Here is a 21,776-nt window from a genome sequence, read left to right as displayed (position 1 = left end):
TCCATGGGAAATAGATGGAGAAACAGTGGAAACAGTGTCAGACTTTATTTTTCTGGGCTCCAAAATCACTGCAGATGGTGACTGCAGCCATGAAATTAAAAGACGCTTACTCCTTGGAAGAAAAGTTATGATCAACCTAGATAGCATATTCAAAAGCAGAGACATTACTTTGCCGACTAAGGTCCATCTAGTCAAGGCTATGGTTTTTCCAGTAGTCATGTATGGACGTGAGAGTTGGACTGTGAAGAAGGCTGAGCGCCGAAGAATTGATGCTTTTGAACTGTGGTGTTGGAGAAGACTCTTGAGAGTCCCTTGGACTGCAAGGAGATCCAACCAGTCCATTCTGAAGGAGATTAGCCCTGGGATTTCTTTGGAAAGAATGATGCTAAAGCTGAAACTCCAGTACTTTGGCCACCTCATGCAAAGAGTTGACTCATTGGAAAAGACTTTGATGCTGGGAGGGATTGGGGTCAGGAGGAGAAGGGGACGACTGAGGATGAGATGGCTGGATGGCATCACTGACTCGATGGACGCGAGTCTGAGTGAACTCCGGGATTTGGTGATGGACAGGGAGGCCTGGCGTGTTGAGATTCATGGGGTCGTGAAGAGTCGGACACGACTGAGCGACTGAACTGAAGTGAACTGATACAGTTTTCAGCTGATGGGGGTAGGATGTCAACCTGGTCAGTTTGATTTTAGAACCTATGCACTCTGTACTTTTAAAATCTATTTCCATGTGTACAGATAGCGTGTATATACGTCTCCCATTTAACCCTCCCAAGACCCTTGGTAGATAGAGTAACAGGTTAAAGTCGCTTAGTCGTGTCTGACTCTTTGCGACCGCATGGACTTATACAGTCCATGGAATTATCCAGGCCAGAATATTGGAGTATACTGGAGGTAGCCTTTCCCTTCTCCAGGGGATCTTCCCAACCCAGGGATCAAACCCAGGTCTCCGGCATTGCAGGCAGATTCTTTACCAGCTGAGCCACAAGGGAAGCCCAGAGTAACAGGTAAGATTTTCAAATATCTGCTGACTTACATCTCCTATTAGTCAACTGGCTTCCTTCCTTGAGCCACTTGCCTCTCTACTCCTAAGGGTCACCCTCTTCCAATCCAGTGGAGTGCAGAGTGTAGAAGAGGGACAGAGGCCCGAAGCCATCAGCTGTGTTGGAATGTCCATCTAGGCAGGACCCATATGAGAGGATTGTTAGATAGGGTGCAAAAAAAGACCTGAGCAGAAGAGCTTTGCTTCATTTCTCATATGAGAGAGAGAAGAAGCAACCTTTCCCATATGACTTTGAGAAGAGATGACATTAAAACAAAATCAGTACACCCTATTGGTTAGGTAGAGGGAAGGTTTGAATTTTGCATCTGGAAAGTTCCATGTGTCCAGTGGTGGGATTCAGAAAATAGCTGCCAGTTCTCTTGGGTGAGATTAATAGGAGTTGCCATGGGAGAGGTGAAGTGGCTCTAAGACTGAGAGTTACGGGTGACCGGAGAAGACCAGGGGCACACGGGGGTGGCAGCCAGACCCCAGATGGAAATTCAGCACCAGAAAGGGCTGAGATAGGGCTGGACACGCACCTTCAGTGCACTGAGCTGACTGCCAAACATCCCAATCCCGGCCTGCTGGGACAGCGACCAGCAAAATGGGAATAAAAGATGCTACCTCCCAGGGCTATGAGCATAAATTGGGGGTCAGAGTCAGGAAGGAGCATAATCAAGGTCACACACAAAGCATGGGCCCTCAAAACTCAGCCGCCTTTCCCCCTGCTGTCTTGTCATGGATGCTGCCATGAAGGGTGCCTGGAGCCACTGGGACCTCGATGGCATCTCAGTGACAGGAAAGGAACAGACAGACTCCATTTGAATGAACTTGGACCTGACTTCCTGCTGGTGTCACCAATCAGTATGGATTGAGAATTAGTAGATTGATTAACACAATAAGCGAATGAATAGTGAAAGTCTTTGCTGGAAACTATGGGAATACCAGACCACCTGACCTGCCTCCTGAGAAACCTGTATGCAGGTCAAGATGCAACGGTTAGAACTGGACATGGAACAACAGACTGGCTCCAAATAGGAAAAAGAGTACGTCAAGTCTGTATATTGTCACCCTGCTTATTTAACTTATATGCAGAGTGCATCATGAGAGACACTGGGCTGGAGGAAGCACAAGCTGGAATCAAGATTGCCGGGAAAAATATCAATAACCTCAGATATGCAGATGACACTACCCTTATGGCAGAAAGTGAAGAAGAACTAAAGACCCTCTTGATGAAAGTGAAAGAGGAGAGTGAAAAAGTTGGCTTTAAGCTCAACATTCAGAAAACTAAGATCATGGCATCCTGTCCCATCACTTCATGGCAAATAGATGGGGAAACAGTGGAAACAGTGTCAGACTTTATTTTTCTGGGCTCCAAATTCACTGCAGATGGTGATTACAGCCATGAAATTAAAAGACGCTTACTCCTTGGAAGGAAAGTTATGACCAACCTAGATAGCATATTCAAAAGCAGAGACATTACTTTGTCAACAAAGGTCTGTCTAATCAAGGCTATGGTTTTTCCAGTGGTCAGGTATGGATGCAAGAGTTGGACTGTGAAGAAAGCTGAGCACTGAAGAATTGATGCTTTTGAACTGTGGTATTGGAGATGACTCTTGAGAGTCCCTTGGACTGCAAGGAGATCCAACCAGTCCATCCTAAAAGAGATCAGTCCTGGGTGTTCATTACAAGGACTGATGCTGAAGCTGAAACTCCAATACTTTGGCCACCTGATGCAAAGAGCTGACTCATTTGAAAAGACCCTGATGCTGGGAAAGACGACAGAGGATGAGATGGTTGGATGGCATCACAGACTCAATGGACATGGGTTTGGGTGGACTCTGGGAGTTGGTGATGGACAGGGAGGCCTGGTGTGCTGCAGTTTATGGGGTCGCAAAGAGTCGGACACAACTGAGCGACTGAACTGAACTGATGGGAGTCAGGGAAACCTTTAAGATGTTATCTTTAGGGATATCCCTGATGGTCCAGTGATTAAGCATCGACCTGCCAATGCAGGAGACACAAGTTCAAAACCCAGTTCAATCCCTAGTCGGGGAGCAAAGATCCCACATGCTGCAGGGCAACTAAGCCCCTGCGGTGCAACTAGTGAAGTCTGCGCACTCTAGAGCCCATGCTCCGCAACTAGAGGAAGCCCCCGCGCCATAATGAAGAAACAGTACAGCCAAAAAAAAAATAATGTCTTTAGAGACAGTCATATGCGTTGAAAACATATTATAGGAGAGAAGAAACAGTTAAGTGTACGTTTCTTTTTCCAGCACAGAGCTGCGGGGGCTTAAAGAAAGGAGGTCAGCCATTGCTGGAGCAGATAGGAAAGCCCTTCCAAGGACTTTGCCACCAACTGATGTCATATGAGGCTCCGGCATCCTTTTGGCAGGATCACCTAAACAGCAGAGGGAGTCACTTTTCGGGCTCAATTCAGATGTTACCTCCTCCAGGAAGACCTCCCTGATACCCGCAGCTTGTTAGGCACCTCCTCTGTGCTCCTATCTATCAGTGCACTATTGTACTAAGCTGTGGTTCTCTCACTTGAAGGTGAATTCTTAGAGACAAAGTTCTGTCTCTCTTCATCTCCCTGTGTCCTTAAAACCTAGAGTCTAGCCCCAGGCGGGTACTCAGGAAATGACAAGAACCGCTTAATGAGTGCTTTCCAAGTACAAAGCACTAACGTGCTTTAGAAGCCAATGTCCTTGACTCGCAACAACCCCCAGAGTCAGGGTGGCCTTCTCTTGCCCTTGACAGGTAAGAAAGCGGAGCCTCAGAGGATCTAAGAAGCTTTCTCTCTCTTCCTCATTCTGCACCGTTCTCTGCCAGAGTGCCTGGCCTAAATTCTTGAGGTCTGGGGAACAGAAAGTGACGGGGCAGTCTGGCTGGGTGGGTGGCTGGCTGGGTGGGTAGGAAGATGGAACAATGAATGGAAGATGGAACAATGAAGAGGGAGCACATGTTAGCAATTGGCATCTGTGCCGGCCAGACACCAGGCGTCCTCCCAGACCACCCGGGAGAGCTGCCTGGCGGCCTCCACGAGGAGTGTGAGCCACGTGCCCCACAGCCGCCATCTGCTCACTGATTTGGAACAAATGAGTGCAAGGGAGCGTGTGCTGTTAGATACGTGATGCTTCTGGCAGAAAGAATTCAGGGGAGAAAACAACTTCAAAATCCCAAATATATGGAAGTGTGTGGAGGTGAGCTGATGTGGAAGGTAGAGACAGTGACGCAGAAATATCAGCACCAAGAGCCAAGAGGGAAGAGAAGTCCAGCCCCCTGTTACACAGCCAATTCTTAAAATAAAGTAAAAACAAAATAAAAATAAAGTAAGGTAAATTAAAATAAAGTACATAAAATGAAATAAAAGTAAAATACAAATAAGGTAAGGTAAGATAAAAGTAAGGCATCCTAGGTGGTACAGTGGTAAAGAATCTGCCTGCCATTGCAGGAGATGCAAGATACCTGGGTTAGATCCCTGGGTTTGGAAGATCCCCTGGAGCAGGAAATGGAAACCCACTCCAGTATTCTTGCCTGGGCAATTCTGTGGATCAGGAGCCTCGTGGGCTACAGTCCATGGAGTCGCAGAGTCAGACTCAACTGAGCACGCGCTCACACACATACAAAATAAAGTAAAATTAAATTAAAACAAATTAAAAGGTAAAGAAAAAATAAAGGAAGGTAAAATAAAATAAAACGGAGCCACAGTTTTGCTTTTCGAGGGAGCCCCAGACAGACTCCAGAAGTCCCCAGGGGACCTGTGCCTTTGTGGGCCTTTCCTGGCCACGCTCTGGGCTACCCGTAAATCTGACCTTCTTCATGGCCAGGAGGCCTCAAGAGCCCGGAGACTCACCGGAGCAAACAACTTCACAAAAACAATCTGTCCCATAAACAAAGTCGGTGGAAAGCAGCCAGCCTCACACAATGGAGCTAATCTTCTGGGCACACATTTCCCGTCCAGGGTATTAGCTGAGACACCGCTTCCTCCTAGGTGGAGGTAATACCACTTGGCCTGGGGATCCAAGAACAATACTGCCCTGTAGATTCCCCCCTTGTCAGAGGCAGAACAGGCAGGAATTCAGAAACAAGGAGCTGCTCGTCCCTCTTCCTTTCTTTTCTTAAAGAAGCACTGCAGGTTTAAAGGCAGGTCACAGACAAGAACATGGAGCTATGGACCACACAACACTGGGCTCTGGTTCAGCTTCACTCCTGACTAGCTCTGGGCTTTAGGGCAAGTGACTTAATCTCCCAGAACTATACTTTCTCCATTGCTCAAGTGGGATTATGTAAAATGTCCAGCTTCTCTCAGCTCAGAAAGGTATAAAATTAAAATGTCGAATGGTCACTATCAAAAAAAACCAGAAAATAATATGTACTGATGAAGATGTAGAGAATTTGGAATACTTGGGCGCTGTTGAGGGGAATGTAACATACAGAACAGAATGGACGTTCCTCAAAATATTACTATTAAAGATAAAATTATTGTGAGATCCAGCAGTCCCACTTCTGGGTATATATCCAAAAGAATTAAAATAAGAGATATGTATATGTCTATGTTCACAGCAGCATTATTCACAACAGCCCATAGGTGGAAGCAATCCACACATCCATCTATGGATGAAAGGACAAAGAAAACTTAGTATATCCACACAATGGAATCTTATTCAGCCTCAAAAAATAAGGAAAACCTGTCATATGCTACAACATGGATGAAACTTGAAGACTTCTGCTAGGGAAATAAACCAGTTATGAAAAGACAAATGCTGTATGCTTCCACCTAAATGAGTTATCTAAAGTAGACAAACTGAAAAAAAAACAGAGTAGAATGCCAGGTACCAGGGGCTGGGAGGAGGGAGAAAAGGAAGCTATTGGCCAACTGAGTATAGAGTTTCAGTTTTGCAAGGTGAAATTCAAGTTCTAGACAGCTGTTGCACAATTATGTGAACAGAACTAATATGACCAAACCGTGTGCAAAATAATTAAGGTGGTGAATTTTATGTTATGTGTTTCTTGTGTGTGTGTGTGTGTGTGTGTGTGTGTGTTACTCACTCAGTCGTGTCTGACTCTTTGTGACCCCTGGACTATAGCCCGCCAGGTTCCTCTGTCCATGGGATTCTCCAGGCAAGAATACTGGAGTGGGTTGCCATTTCCTTCTCCAGGGGATCTTCCTGACCCAGGGATTGAAACTGGGTCTCCTGCATTGCAAGCAGATTCTTTACCACTGAGTCACCAAGGAAGACTCACGTGTTTCTTATCACAATTAAAACATTGAGATACCATTTCTCTATCCATTAGATTGGCAAAAATTAAATTACAAAGTCTGGGGGACTTCCCCGGTGGTCCAGTGGTTAAGAATCTGCCTTCCAATACAGGGGACATGAGTTTGATCCCTAACAGGGGAACTAAGATCCCACATGCTGCAGAGTAACTAAACCCACTGAGCTCACGTGTTCTAGAGCCTGTTTGCCACAACAAAGACTCAGTGCAGCCCAAATTTAAAAAAAAAATGAAAATGTCTGGCAACATCAAGAGTTAGTAATATCGTGAGGCAATGGAAATACTTTTGTGAGGGAGTGTCAGTCAGTAAAATCAGTTTAACTGTTATAAAGGGCAATTGGCCACATTTAGCCAAATATAAAACACACATATTCTGCACTTCACCAATTTATCTTGTCACTATCTATCCTAAGACATGTATAAAGATGTTTTAGCCATTGTTATAAAAGCAAAACATTGGAAGCAATCTAAATGGCTGTTAATAGGGGATGGATAAACGGAAACACACCTGAAAATATAAGGGAATGAACAAGATCTATTTAGGGGAATACAGATTGACCTCAAAAACTTATCGACTGGGAAAAAAGTAGATTATATATTTATATATGTTAATAATATGTGTGTGTTAGTTGCTTGGTCATGTCTGATTCTGTATGACCTCATGGACTATAGCTTGCCAGGCTCCTCTGTCCATGGAATTCTCCAGGGAAGAATTCTCCAAGGTTGCCCTTCTCTTCTCCAGGGGATCTTTCTGATCCAGGGATCAAACTCGGGTTGCCTGCATTACAGGTGGACTGTTCACTATTTGAGCCACCAGGGAAGCCTCCGTATTAATAGCATATCACTTATAATTTAAATGAGCACAAAACATCAATATCTATTTTCTCTGTATACAGATAAAGATAAGGTAACCAGGACTGTGTCAGTCTCCGAGCTAGCCCTCAATGATCCCTGTCTGCTGGGACTCATGCCCTTGTGTGGTTCCTTCCCACAAGAAATAGGGCAGGCTTGTGCCCCGTTCATCCCACAGTCTCCTAACAGGACACTGTGGAAATGACAGTGGATGACTTCTGAGGCTAGGACACCAAAGACATGGTGGCTTCCTCCTTGCTCTCTTGTTTTCTCTATTGCTCATTCTGGAGGAAGCCAGCTGCCATGTGGTGAGGATGCTCAAGCAGCCACATGACAAGCAACTGAGGGCTCCCTGCAATAGCCAGTGCCAAGTTGATTCACCTTCAAGATGTATATCCACCAGTGACAGTCAAGCCTTTAGGTAATGACTTATGAGAAACCTTGAACTTGAACTTCTCAGCTAGCTTATTTCTTAAACTCCTGACTTATGCTATGCTATGCTATGCTAAGTCACTTCAGTCGTGTCCGACTCTGCTTGACCCCGTAGACAGCAGCCCTCCAGCCTCCCCCGTCCCTGGGATTCTCCAGGCAAGAACACTGGAGTGGGTTGCCATTTCCTTCTCCAATGCATGAAAGTGAAAAGTGAAAGTGAAGTCACTCAGTCGTATCCAACTCTTAGCGACCCCATGGACTGCAGCCTACCAGGCTCCTCCATCCATGGGATTTTCCAGGCAAGAGTACTGGAGTGGGGTGCCATTGTTCCCCCTTGACTTATAGAAACTATAATATAAGAAATGTGAGTTGTGTTAACCCACTAAGTTTGGGGGTAGCTTGTTGCACAGTGACAGGTAGCTAATACGGATATGGTCTCATGCCTGTGGCTTGGTGCCTGAGGCCTGCTTTCCGTTTGTTCTGGCAAGGGTCAGAAAGGCATTAGAGGCACAGTGGTACTGAGCCAAATACTTCCTTCCTTTAGTAATCAGAATGATGGATTGTTCTTTAAGGCTTATTTCTGCATTTGATACAAAGCTAATTCAACCAGTAGCAGGAGTTCATATTTTGGGAAACACTGATCTAGTCGATGATAGGCTGAATTGGGCCCCCTACCCAAATTTATATGTTAAAATCCTAACCCCCCCATATCTCAGCATGTACTATGTGCGGAGATGGTGTCTTTAAAGAGGTGACTGAGTTAAAATGAGGTTCTAAGGGTGGGCTCTAATCCAGTGTGACTGGTGCCCTTACAAAAAGGTTAGGACACAGACACACAGAGAGGGACAACCATGGGAAGGCACAGGGACAAGACGGCCATCTGCAAGCCAAGGAGAGAACTCTCACCAGAACCTGGCCGTGATGGCACCCTGATCTTGGACTTCCAGACTCCAGAGTGGTGAGAAAATAAATTTCTGGGGGCTTCTCTGGTGGCTCAGTGGTAAAGAATCTATCTGCCAATGCAGGAGACACTGGTTCGATCCCTAGTCTGGGAGGATCCCACACGCCACAGAGCAACTAAGCTGGGGCACAGCTATTGAGCTGGAGCTCTAGAACTCAGGAGCTGTAGCTACTGAAGAGCACGAGCCCTAGAACCGGTACCCCACTACAAGAGAAGCTGCCACAGTGAGGAGCCCACGACCCACAGCTAGCAACAGCCCCAGCCCTCCACAGCCAGAGGAAAGCTTGAGCAGCAGTGAAGACCAAGCATAGCCAAAAATAAATAAATAATTGAAACGATTAAAAAAATTCTTTATGTTTAAGCTTTCTATTGATGGTGCCTTGTTTGGTAGTCCTAGCACACTCAAACACAGTCTAACATATTTGCTTTACAAATAATGACCCTCGATCTAAAGAGTGGAAGTGACTTGACCAACGTCACAGAGAGACTACAAAGCAGAACAGCAATGAGAGCCCGTATCCCCTAACTGGAGTCCATGGGTTCTTCCAAAAAGGGAGAATTCTCAGAAAATGCTTGTTGGCATCATTTGAGCTCCATGTTCGTGATGAACCCACTGCCTGCAGTCTCCGTCACCTCTGCCTCCTGGGCTGCAATTTCCAATAACCAGTTCTAGCTTGACTTTCTCATTCCAGGTTTACCTCCCATCAGAAGAGCAGCCAGTTGGAGAATTGTACTGTTTTCCAGGAAGTGATGATGACAAGCTTTAGAGCATCCAACATGAAGATGGTGGCCAGAAGGCTATGAACTTTCAGAATTCAGAAAAGTATATTAAGAGGTAATAAAAAAAAGGTCTCACCTCTATGGAAAGAGAAACTCTCTCAATAGAAGACAACCCTCCCCCATATAAAAATCTCCTCTCTGCACACACATTTCCAATTACCTTTGGACAACACCATCTGGGGTCTCCCCAACAGCTAAAACTTGACAAGCTCACCATGGAATCAGCTTCCCTTGAAATCTCTGTCTACCACACCCCTGACTTTCATTTCATGTCATTACCATAACAATAACTGTCGTCTGCCACCTCCTGAGTGCCAGCAACATGTCAGGTAATTTACACGAATCATCCATCACTCAAACTCAATCACAGGAAGCGGGGTCATCACTGCCCTTCTGCAGACAAGGTCATCCAGGCTTCCAGTGATGACGTGGTCGCTCATCTCCTGAGGGACAGAGCCATGCCTGCCTGACTCCAGGGCAAAGCGGTGGCCCACCAGCCACATCTGGCCTGCAGATGGGTTTTGTTTGGTCTCAGCAGTGGGCTTTTGTTGCCTTTTTGTTTTTAATCTTAATTAGTTGCTGGCATGAAAATGTCAGGACATTTCACATAAAAAGCCAGATTTCTGGAATCTCCAGAATAAAGTAACAGAGAGAAAGAGAAAGATGATTTGGCAGCCTAAGCTTGAGGCAATCATTAACTTCTCTGGACTCAGTAGGCGCAATAGAAAGGAGGCAGCTGCTACTCAGCACTAGAAAGTGTTTGAAGGTGGGGCAGGGGCTGGCCCGGCGTGTCAGGATACTAGGAATGGCCATTGTCTTCTGTCCACTCCTGATGGACCAGGAGCATGCTCAGTGGAGCTGGGATTCTGTCCCTGCCCAGACTCTGACACAGTCAGCCTGTGAAACCCCAGGCTATGAGATGCAGGTAATCCAGGGACCAGTTACCTAGGAATTGGTCTCTGTCCCCTGCTAGACTGTGAGGATAGCATTCAGGACTCATCCTTTCTCTGTCTCCCCAGGAGTGGTCCCATACATATTTGTTATATCACACCGAATAAGAGTTGGTGACCAAGGCTAAGTCGGTTTATAGCCTGCTTGCTTCTCTGTTCACCACTTGAAGTGGCAAAGAATTAGGGTAAAATAAAATAATACACGCATAAACCCTCTGATCTACAAATTCCTCTCTGTGGCATTTATCTAAAAAACACATTCACCTGCATGCAGAAATCACACATGTCTGAAGAAACTCATAGCAGTATAAAGAGCAAAAGAGTGGATGCTGATCAAATACCTTTGGGCATGTCTACCAACCAGGTGCTTACCTGGGGGACAGCGACATGGTGAGTAGAACACAGACTCTGAGTCAAGATTCCGTGTGTGTGGCCTCAGGGAGGTCACCACAGAGCCTCAGTTTCCTCATCAGGAAAGTGGGTTGGGATAGTACCTACATCATGGAGTCACATTTAGGAAAGTAACATGCACATTAGTAACATGATTGAAGTGTATTGGGGCTTCCCAGGGGGCACTAGCGGTAAAGACTCTACCTGCCAACGCAGGAGACACAAGAGATGCAGGTTCGATCCCTGGGTTGCAAAGATCCCCTGGAGGAGGAAATGGCAACGTGCTCCAGTATTCTTGCCAGGATAATTCCATGGACAGAGGAACCTGGAGGGTTACAGTCAATGGGGCTGTAAAGAGTCAGACACGACTGAGTGACTGAGAATACTAGAATAGAATAATAACGAAGCATGTTAGGAGACGTGATAGAAGGTATAACAGCATTACTGTTGCTCCATAGCCATCAAAAGGCAAAACGCAGACCCTCATTTTGCACTAAGTCTATATAAACTGCCTATTTAACAAATAACTACATTTTCAAGAAAGAAGGGCAGGAAGGATGCTGTGGAGCAGATCAGTTGGAATAAAAGTAGATTTGGGGGTCAGAAGATTCATTCTGGGGATCCGACACCTCCCTCCCTTCCACTCACTGAAACATGCTGGTTATGGGTTGAATTGTGTCCCCCCAAAGGCCATGGTTTTTCCAGTGGTCATGTAAGAGTTGGACTGTGAAGAAAGCTGAGCGCCGAAGAATTGATGCTTTTGAACTGTGGTGTTGGAGAAGACTCTTGAGAGTCCCTTGGACTGCAAGGAGATCCAACCAGTCCATTCTGAAGGAGATCAGCCCTGGGATTTCTTTGGAGGGAATGATGCTGAAGCTGAAACTCCAGTACTTTGGCCACCTTATGTGAAGAGTTGACTCATTGGAAAAGACTCTGATGCTGGGAGGGATTGGGGGCAGGAGGAGAAGGGGACGACAGAGGATGAGAGGGCTGGATGGTATCACTGACTCGATGGATGTGAGTCTGAGTGAACTCCGGGAGTTGGTGATGGACAGGGAGGCCTGGCTTGCTGCGATTCATGGGGTCGTGAAGAGTCGGACACGACTGAGCGACAGAACTGAACTGAAAGAGGCTGCGGTCCTAATCCCCAGTTCCTGTGACTATGACCTTATCTGGGAATAGTCTGCACATCTTCCCTGGTGGCTCAGATGGTAAAGAGTCTGCCAGCAATGCAGGAGACCCAAGTTCAATCCCTGGGTTGGGAAGATCCCCTGGAGAAGGAAATAGCAACGCACTCCAGTATTCTTGCTTGGGAAATCCCATGGACAGAGAAGCCTGGCGGGTTACAGTCCGTGAGGTTGGAAAGAGTCAGATAAGACTTAGTGATTAAACAGCAACAAAGACAGGTAAGGGGCAGTGGGACGTGATGACAGTGGGCCCCAATTCCCTGAGACTGGTGTCTTTGTAAAAAGGGGGGTTTAGACACAGAGACCAAAACACACAGAGGGAAGAACACAGGAGGACACAGGAAGTGCACCGTCTGTAAAGCAAAGGCCGCCTGCAGCTACCAGAGCAGAAGAGGGCCTGGGACAGGTTTCCTTCCCAGCCTTGGAAAAAACCAACCCTACTAACACCTTGACCTTGGACCTGTAGCCTCCAGAAGGTAAGACAACACATTTCTGCTGTTTAAGTCACGGTTGGTGGTACTGGGCCACAGTAGCACTTAGCGACTAAGATAAGGCCTGAATGGCAAGGCCCTGGTCTGGACCATCTCTGCTCTAGTGGTTCCTGGTGAGAAGAGGGGAAGTGCAGGGCCAGCTGTTAGTGCCCAAAGAGCCACACACCAGGGAAGAGGAATACGGGGCATCTTTCCCTTCATCCCTTTGTCTGTCTCCTGAGTCCCTGCAGATTTCCTTTTTAACCACTTTGTGCTCCATCATGATTTTTTTTTTAAATTTTATTTATTTATTTGGCTGCTCTGGGTCTTAGTTGTAGCATGTGGGATCTAGCTCCCTGACCAGGGATCAAACCTGGGCCCCCTGCACTGGGAGCTCAGAGTCTTAGCCACTGGACCACCAGGGAAGTCCCTCCATCATGATTTTTGATGCCTATTTTAAGAACATGAGGGCTTGCGGGGACACCCGGTCCAGAGCTTTCTAACTGTCAGTCATTCTCCAACAATAACTTCCCTGACAAGCCCACTAACATCGGCCCCATCACTGCACATTTCTACCTGCTTCAGAAACAAATTTAAATACTTCCTTTACACTCATCTTAAATGTGATATTCATTTAATCGTGGATCTGATGTGCTAGTTATTTTTCTAATGCACATTAAGGTAGGTAATTACTGAAATGATAAATGTTGCTTCATGTACCAAAGATTGCGAAGCATTGACCTTATCTAACCCCGGCCTTTATCCCTTTAATTTTTTCCCTAGGTGACCCAAAGAGGGGCCCAGGACCCCAAGTGCCTCGCTCCGTCCTGCAGGCACCCTGATGCCCTGCCCCAAACATTTCACCTCATCAGAGGCTTGTCTTTGCATCTTGTCCTCACAAGACAGCCCCCTGTTCCTTGGATGTTTCTTTTTAAATTTATTTTATTGAAGTATAGTTGATTTACAATGTTGTGTTTCGTCTCAGGTACACAGCAGAGTGATTCATATACGTCCAAAGTGAAGTGTTAGTCGCTCAGTCATGTCTGACTTTTTGATCCCATGGACTGTAGCCCACCAGGCTCCTCTGTCCATAGAATTATATATATATATGTACGTATATGTATATACACACTTTTTCATATTCTTTTCCCTTATGGTTGAGTATAGTTCCCTCTGCTCCTATAGTAGGACACTGCTGTTTATCCTTTCTATGTATAATAGTTTGCATCTGCTAACCCCAAACTTCCAGCCCATCATCACTCCCCTTGGCAACTACAGATCTGTCCTCTGTCTGTGAGTCTGTTTCTGTTTTGTGGAAGTTCATTTGTAACAGCTTTTAGATCCCACGTATAAGTGATATCATATGGTATTTGTCTTTGCCTAACTTACTCACTTAGTATGATCATCTCTAGGACCATCCGTGTTGTTGCAGGTGGAATGATTTCATTCTTTTTTATGACCGAGTAGTATTCCATTGTGGAGAAGGCAATGGCACCCCACTCCAGTACTCTTGCCTGGAAAATCCCATGGATGGAGGAGCCTGGTGGGCTGCAGCCCATGGGGTCGCTAAGAGTTAGACATGACTGAGTGACTTCACTTTCACCTTTCACTTTCATGCATTGGAGAAGGAAATGGCAACCCACTTCAGTGTTCTTGCCTGGAGAATCCCAGGGATGGGGGAGCCTGGTGGGCTGCCGTCTATGGGGTCGCGTATGTGTATGTGTATATACACACACATACTCACATACGTACCACATCTCTTTATCCGTTCATCTCTTGATGGACACTTAGGTTGCTCCTATGAATATATGCATGTATCTTTCTCGAATTACAGTCTTGTCAGGATACATGGCCAGAGTGGGATTGCAGGCTCATAAGGCCCCTGGATGTTTCTTAATGTACAGGTTTCTTAACTGGGGGCTACTAGCATTTGGAGCAGGGCAATTCTTTGTGTCTTTCCTATGGGACACATCCCTCCAGGCCCCTTCCATTTCATGCCAGCCATGGTTCTATCGTCATGACAGCCAGACCCCCCCACCCACCCACATATCCAAGGCCCTCAGTTGAGAACCACTCTAGGGGAGTCTCGTGGTCAAAACTATCCAGTTCCTGGTCCCTCCCTCACGATTCCCAGCCTCAGAGCCTAACCATTACTGAGAAGCCAATGTGCACTGCCCAGCATGACATAACCTTAGACAATCAGCTCTAACCCCCGTGGCAGGGGAGCTACTTAATGTGTGGGTGCCTCCATTTCATTTCCCCTTCTGCAGAGCGACACTGAGCCTGCCTGTCGGGAGGATGGAGTGAGTTAATACGCGCAGAGCCTCTAAACAGTGTCTGACATTGAGCCTCGAAACAGGAAGCATCAGAGGTCAGCTTAATCCCCACGCACTTACATTGTCTGCCAGGTTCCAGCTGAGTACCTAGTGCGTTTTATATCGTTCTCGAAGCAGTTATATTATGGTCCCATTTCACACGCAATAAAATGAAGGCAGAGGGTGACATACTCGGCAGCTTTCCCTTCCCAGGAAACAAGCAGTGGAATTGGGAACCGCACCCTGTTTTATCGACTGTAGCAATGGGTGAGAGGAGAAGGGGAGAGCACCAGTGGGAGCTAGGAAACCAGGTTTTGGGAGCTATTTGGCTCCTGTCTGGGCAGGAGGGACCTTTCCAACTCTTTGTGGACTTCAGTTTCCTCATCAGAAAATAAGAGATCTAGACTGGACGCTTTCAGAGGCTCCTGCTGTCTCCTACAACCCATGGAAACCCAGGCAGTGGGGTTAGGGTGAAGTCAGTGGGGCTGTGAAGGCAGCAGAAACCTGCCTTCCAGAACTCCGAGTTCCCTCCTCCCTGTGCCTGCAGAGAGCTGATCACAGGCGGGCTTCCCCTGCTCACCCTCCCCTCCCCAGGCTCAGGCATTTGAGGACACTGAGGGTGTTATCTGGCCCAGAACGCTGGGGCCCAGTTTCCTGGGAGTGACGCGGGTGAGGCTGCAGGTAACCCAGATAGCCACTCTCTGTGTGGTCCCCAGAGGAGGCTGCCCAGGGGACAGCCTGCAGGGACAGCGGCCTCGGCTCCCCTGATACGGTTGGCCATTGATTCCCCATGATAGCCCCCGGGGTGGAAGAGGAGGCGGCGCCTACAGCTCCAAACACCTGCAAATTCTGTAATGTCATCCCCTGCCCCTGAGTGTGTGCAAAACCATGCAGGCAATGGGGACGATGGAGAATCATCATCCCTGTCAGTAACTGGGAGCCCCCAGGTGCAGGGCATGGCGCCAAGTGCTGTGCATGCCGTAATGTTTCTTTTTAAAAATTTAATGCTCACACAGACCTCTGAGTTGAGGGCCTCAGTCCCTACTCTCAAATAGGGAAACTAATTCTGAGACCTTAAATAAGGTGCCTGAGGGACTTCCCTGTTGGTCTGGTGGCTAAGACTCTGTGCTCCCAATGCTGGGGGCATGGGTTTGATCGCTGGTTGGAGAACTAGATCTCACATGTGGCAACTAAGAGTTCACATGCCACAGCTAAAGATCCTGAATGTGGCAACTAAAACCCGGTACAGCCAAATAAAGAAATAAATAAAATAAATATTAAAAAATATAAGGTGCCTGAGGGTTGATAAAGAGCAGAGGCAGGAAAGGAATCTTGAAAGCTTGACACACCACCAGGACAGCATCCTGACACCCTCTCCAAAGGCCTAACTGTAAAGGCTCCCATGTCGCTTTAAGATTGTTTTAACTTATCTGCAGCTGGATACAGAGAGAAGTCAGTGCAGTAGATCAGTGGGAAGAATAAACCTCCCCAGAAGGCCAGGCCCACTGTCTCCACTGGCACCTGCTGCATATTCCAAACAGGAAGGTGAAAGACATCATCTTTCCTGGACACGAAGAACCCCTGCCCAGCTCTCAGTCCTTGACTGGAATAATCTCAACGTCCACTTAAGAGTCTGGCAAGTGAAGGAGATGTTATTCCCAATTTACAGATGGAAACACTGAGGCTCAACGAGATAGTGACCTGTTTTGAGGGCATCCAACTAGGAAGCTGCAATGGGGATGGAAACCCAGGCCTAAGAGTCTTCAAGCAGCGCAGTACAATTTGAAGAGCTGCAGGCAGGCAGTTCAAAGCAGCCTAAAGCCCAAGCTTGTGCCAGGAAAAGAGGCTCTATCTCCGCAGGGCCATCCGCCCAACCAAATGGCCAGAAAGGAGCCCTGGGAAGACAGCGACCCCTGCCAGGCCTGGGCCTGCTCTCTGCCCACCTGCTTGTTGCTCTTCCAGGAATCCTCGATTCTGTCACTCAGCGTCACAGACATCCATCTCTGGCTCCAGGAAACCCAAGCCTCCCTGTGCCTGCCCAGCCAGGTTCCCAGGACACAGAGTCCGGGGGAGGGGAAGCAAGGAGCTCCTTTTTCCTACCCTCAGAGTCAATCGAGGACACATATTGCACTAAGCGTCTTCATTTATTCCCCGGTCACTAGTTAAAGTCTTGTGACTTGCTATGCATTGTGGTCAAAAGTGAAAGTGAAATTGCTCAGTTGTGACTGACTCTTTGTGACCCTATGCACTGTAGCCTGCCAGGCTTTTCCATCCATGGGATTTTCCAGGCAAGAATACTGGAGTGGGTTGCCATTTCCTTCTCCAGGGGCTCTTCCTGACCCAGGGATCAAACTCAGGTCTCCCACATCGCAGGAAGACTCTTACCATCTGAACCACTGGGAATACCCCATGCACTGTGGTTAAGAAGTGGGAGAGAGAATAGTACATAAGACAGGACTGCTTCATAAAGATACTCCATCCCTTTTTATGGCTGCATACTGCTCTATCACTGTCCCCAAACTTTTACAAGTAAGCCCATTTAAAGGTTTTTAAAATTTTTAATTTGGAAATAATTTTAGACTGATAGGAAGTTGCAAAATGAACAGAATTCTCATATACCTCCACCCAGATTTCTCCAGTGGTGGCAGCTTACATAATCAAGGTATATTTTCAAAACCTGGAAATTGACAGTGGTCCAATAGTAAATTAAACTACAGAAACTTATTAAACTACAATAGTAAATTAAACTCAGAACTTGCTCAGATTTCAGCAGCTTTTACAAGCAATCCTTTTGACTTTTTAGCACAAATTTCACCCATACATAGATTCATGTAACCACCAACACGATCAAAATAAAGAATTGTTTGATCGCTGCAAAGAAACTCCCTTATTCTGTCCTTTTGTAATTAGACTCTCCCTGAGTCTAACCTCTGGCAACCACTGATCTGTTCTCCATCTCTATAATGTTGTCATTTCAAGATATTATTGTTGCTATTCAGTTGCTAAGTCGTGTCCAACTCTTCAGCCTCATGGACTGCAGCATGCCAGGCTTCCCTGTCCTCTACTATCTCTCAGTTTGCTCAAACTCATGTCCATTAAGAATGCTGAGTGCAAAGAATCGTTACTTTTGAATTGTGGTGCTGGAGGGACTCTTGAGAGTCCCTTGGACAGCAAGGAGATCGAACAAGTCAATCCTAAAGGAAATCAATGTATATTCATTGGAAGGACTGACGCAGAAGCTGAAGCTCCAGTACTTTGGTCACCTGATGTGAAGAGCTGACTCACTGGAAAACCCCAATGCTGGGAAAGATTGAGGGCAGGAGGAGAAGGGGGCGACAGAGGATGAGATGATTGGATAGTGTCACTGATTCAATGGACATGAGTTTGAACACACTCCAGGAGATAGTGACGGATGGGAAAGCCTGGTGTGCTGCAGTCCATGGGGTCGCAAAGAGTCGGACACAACTTAGTGACTGAACAACAATATAAAATATAGCATATAACCTTTGGAGATTGATCTGTTTCCCTCTGCTCCCCACCCACCTCAAGTGTATCATACACTTGAGATCGATTCAAATTGTTGGATGCCTCAATGATGAATTCCTGGGGACTTCCCTGGTGGTCCAGTGGTTAAGAATCTGCCTTGCAATGCAGGGGATATGGGTTCAGTCCCTGGTCAGGGAACTAAGACCCCACATGCCACAGAGTAACTAGCCCACATGCCATAATGAAAGATCCTGTAGGACACAAGGAAGATCCTGCATGCTGCAACTAAGACCTGATGCAGCCGAGGACATAAACTAATTAAAAATAATTAATTCCTTTTCAAGGTTGAGTAGTAGTTGGTTGATTCATTTGCCTGTTGAAGGATATTGGGTTGTTTCTGTTTGGGGCGACTACAAATAAAGCTGCTATGAACAAATGAAGCGCTCTACATTTTTATCAGCACTGGATATGTCGGTATTTTTTTATTTGAGCCTTTCTGATACGTGTGCAGTCATATTTCACTGTAGCTTTATTTGCATTTCCCTAATGGCCATATCTTTTTATGTGATTACTTGCCATCTGTATTTCCTCTTTAGAGCTTCCCTGGTGGTTCAGATATAAAGAATCTGCCTGCAATGCAGAAGACCCAGCTTTGAACCCCAGGTTCAGGAAGATCCTCTGGAGAAGGGCATGGCAACCCACTCCACTATTCTTGCCCGGAGAATTCCATGGACTGAGGAGTCTGGTGGGCTACAGTCCATGGGGTCAAAAAGTGTCAGACATGACTAAGCAACTAACACTTCACACTTTTATTTCTTCCTTAGTGAAGAGTCTCTGCATCTTTTGCCCATTTTCTAAGTGGATTAGGGTGTTTTTTTTTTGCTGTTGAGTCTTCAAAGTTTTTTTTTTTTAATTTAAATTTTTACTTTATTTTACTTTACAATACTGTATTGGTTTTGCCATACGTTGATATGAATCCGCCATGGGTGTACATGAGTTCCCAAACATGAACCTCCCTCCCACCTCCCACCCTAAAGTTTTTTTTTTTTTTCAGTCTATTCTGGATCCAAGTACTTCATATATTCCGGATCCAAAATTTTGTAAATATTTTCTCACAGTCTGTGGCTGTCTTTTCATTCTCATAACTAGTTCTTTCATAAAACTGAAATTTTAAATTTTGATAAAATCCCACTTGACAATATTTGTGCTTTTGGTCATATATCTAGAACTCTTAGCCTAACATTAGATCACAAAAGTTGTCTCCTGTACTTTTTTGCAAGTTTTAAATTTTCATGCTTTATGTTTAGAAATATGATCCATTTTAATTTTTGTACAAAATGTGAGTCTTGGATCAAAGATCATACTTTTGCCTGTGGATGGCCAATTCTTTTTGCATCTTTGTCAAAACACAGCTGGGCATAGTTGTGTGGTCTGCTTCTGAGATCTCTCTTCTGATCCATTCATCTATCTATTCTGCTAATACAACACAATTTCAACTGTTTTAGCATCAGCGTAAGCCTATAACCTCCTACATTCTCCTTCTTTTTCTATATTGTTTTAGCTATTCTAGTTCCTTTGCCTTTTCACATAAACTTTAGCTTCATCACTGTCTATATCTACAAAAAACACTGCTGGGATTCTGAGAGAAAATGTGTTTAACTTATAAATCATCTATAGTTTGTTGAGTATTTTAATCTATAAACATGTTATATTTCTCTGTTTATTTAGGTCTTTTTACATTTCATCAATATTTAAAAACTTTTAGCATATAGTTTCTGTACATGCTTTGTTGGATTTATACCAAAGTAGTTTATTAATATTGCTTGGAGCAATTGTAAATGGCAGTGTATTTTAAATTTTGGACCCAGTGGTTCATTGCTATCATTGCTAGTAATAAAAAAAATGATTTTTGTGTGTTGATCTTGCATCATAACCTGTAACCTTGTTATGCATAAGAGTTGTTGTAGGAGTTGTTTTTTTTTTTTTTAAGGTACCTTATTGCTATTCTAGGAGTCCCCAACTCTGTCCCCTAGGCTTGAAGAACTTCATCTCTGACTTCATGAAACCTGAGCCTCCCTGCACCTGCCCAGCTAGGACCCAAGGACACAGGCCTGGAAGAGGGGAAGCAAGGAGTACAAAGACCAGGATGTGGGCTGCCTTTCCCTACATTCAGAGTCAGATTAGGACAGACACTGCACTAAGCTTATTCATTTATTCAGTTCTTGCTATGTGCAAGCTGCCTTGAAAAGCACCAGAGAAACACAAGTTAACAAGACAAGACTGACCCATAACAACCTACCTCATCCTTTTTACAGTTGTATACTACTCCAGAGTGATCTCAAAACTTTTGTGATCAAGAACCCTGAAATCCTTTTTTATGTATTAAGATATGAGCTATTATATGAATCGATAATAATCATTACAAAAACAGAAAAGCTGTTCAGCATAATGATTAATCCCACTTATTTGGGAGTCAGATTGCCCAGGTTCAAATTTAGGTCCACTGGGTAACTCTGAGGGAGTTACTTAATTCTGTGTATCTCACTTTCTTCATTTATATGGTAGGAATAATAACGGTACCGACCTCACAAAGTTATTGTGAAAATTAAATGAGTAAATAGGGTCTGACTCATTGCAAGTTTGTTCTTATTAATGCATGTAAAGTACAAAGTAAAAACATAGAATTTAGGGAATTCCCTGGTGATCCAGTGTTTAGGACTCTGTGTTTTCACTGCCAAGGGCCTGGATTTGATGCCTGGTTAAGGAACCAAGATCCCACAAGCTGCGGTGTGGCCAAGAAAAACAAATTTTTAAAAATTAAAAAACCCCATGACATTCAATAATAGAAATAGAAATTCTACGTTTACTTCTTTCACCACCTCTCAGAAGATGCTGTGTCTGACTCATTTATGTTTTCCTCTGTTTATTCCTCTTTTAATCTTAGGTTGTCCCAGTTTTGCTGTTCTGAAGGATGCAGACACGAGCATCGTCTGTGGCTTCTTTGGGGTGTGTGCCAGTGTGGCTCTAAGATGTCTTCTGAGAAGTGAAACTGCTGAGGCATGAGAAGTGCCCATTTTTAATTTTAACACCCACTGCCAGGCTGCCCTCCACAGCAGCCATATCAATTTACCATGTCTGGGCATTTCCATTTTTCACACCCATAGCAACACTTGATACTGTCAGGCTTTAGGCTCCTTCTCTCTAGGGAGGACAGAAAGGACCATGAGGAAACACAGTTTCCAAAGTAGACATTAGCTTTATCTTCAGTGTTTCCACTTGTTTATAAAATGTATTCTTGATGACTTAATATATATTTAAAATTAACCATAAGCAACTCCCCTCAACATAATAGCGCTGGAGTTTAAATCCAGTGCCAGTAATAAACAGTGACCAAACATACAGACAGAAAGTATGGCTGCAGATGGTTTAAAAAAAAAAAAAAAGGGCTGAAGGACACCAGCAGGATATGGTGATGTGGTTGCTGATGACAGGGTGAAAAATTGTGATAATAGGAGCTGCCACTACGTGTCAGACCAGTTCCAAGCACTTTTCACACATAAACTCATTTATTCCTTGTATTATAACCCCCACATGGGGCGGATACTGTTCTCTCTCCATTTTACAG

Source organism: Ovis canadensis, chromosome 24 (genome assembly GCF_042477335.2).
Source record: "Ovis canadensis isolate MfBH-ARS-UI-01 breed Bighorn chromosome 24, ARS-UI_OviCan_v2, whole genome shotgun sequence".
In the NCBI taxonomy this organism is placed as follows: domain Eukaryota; kingdom Metazoa; phylum Chordata; class Mammalia; order Artiodactyla; family Bovidae; genus Ovis; species Ovis canadensis.
This window is presented reverse-complemented; position numbering follows the sequence as displayed.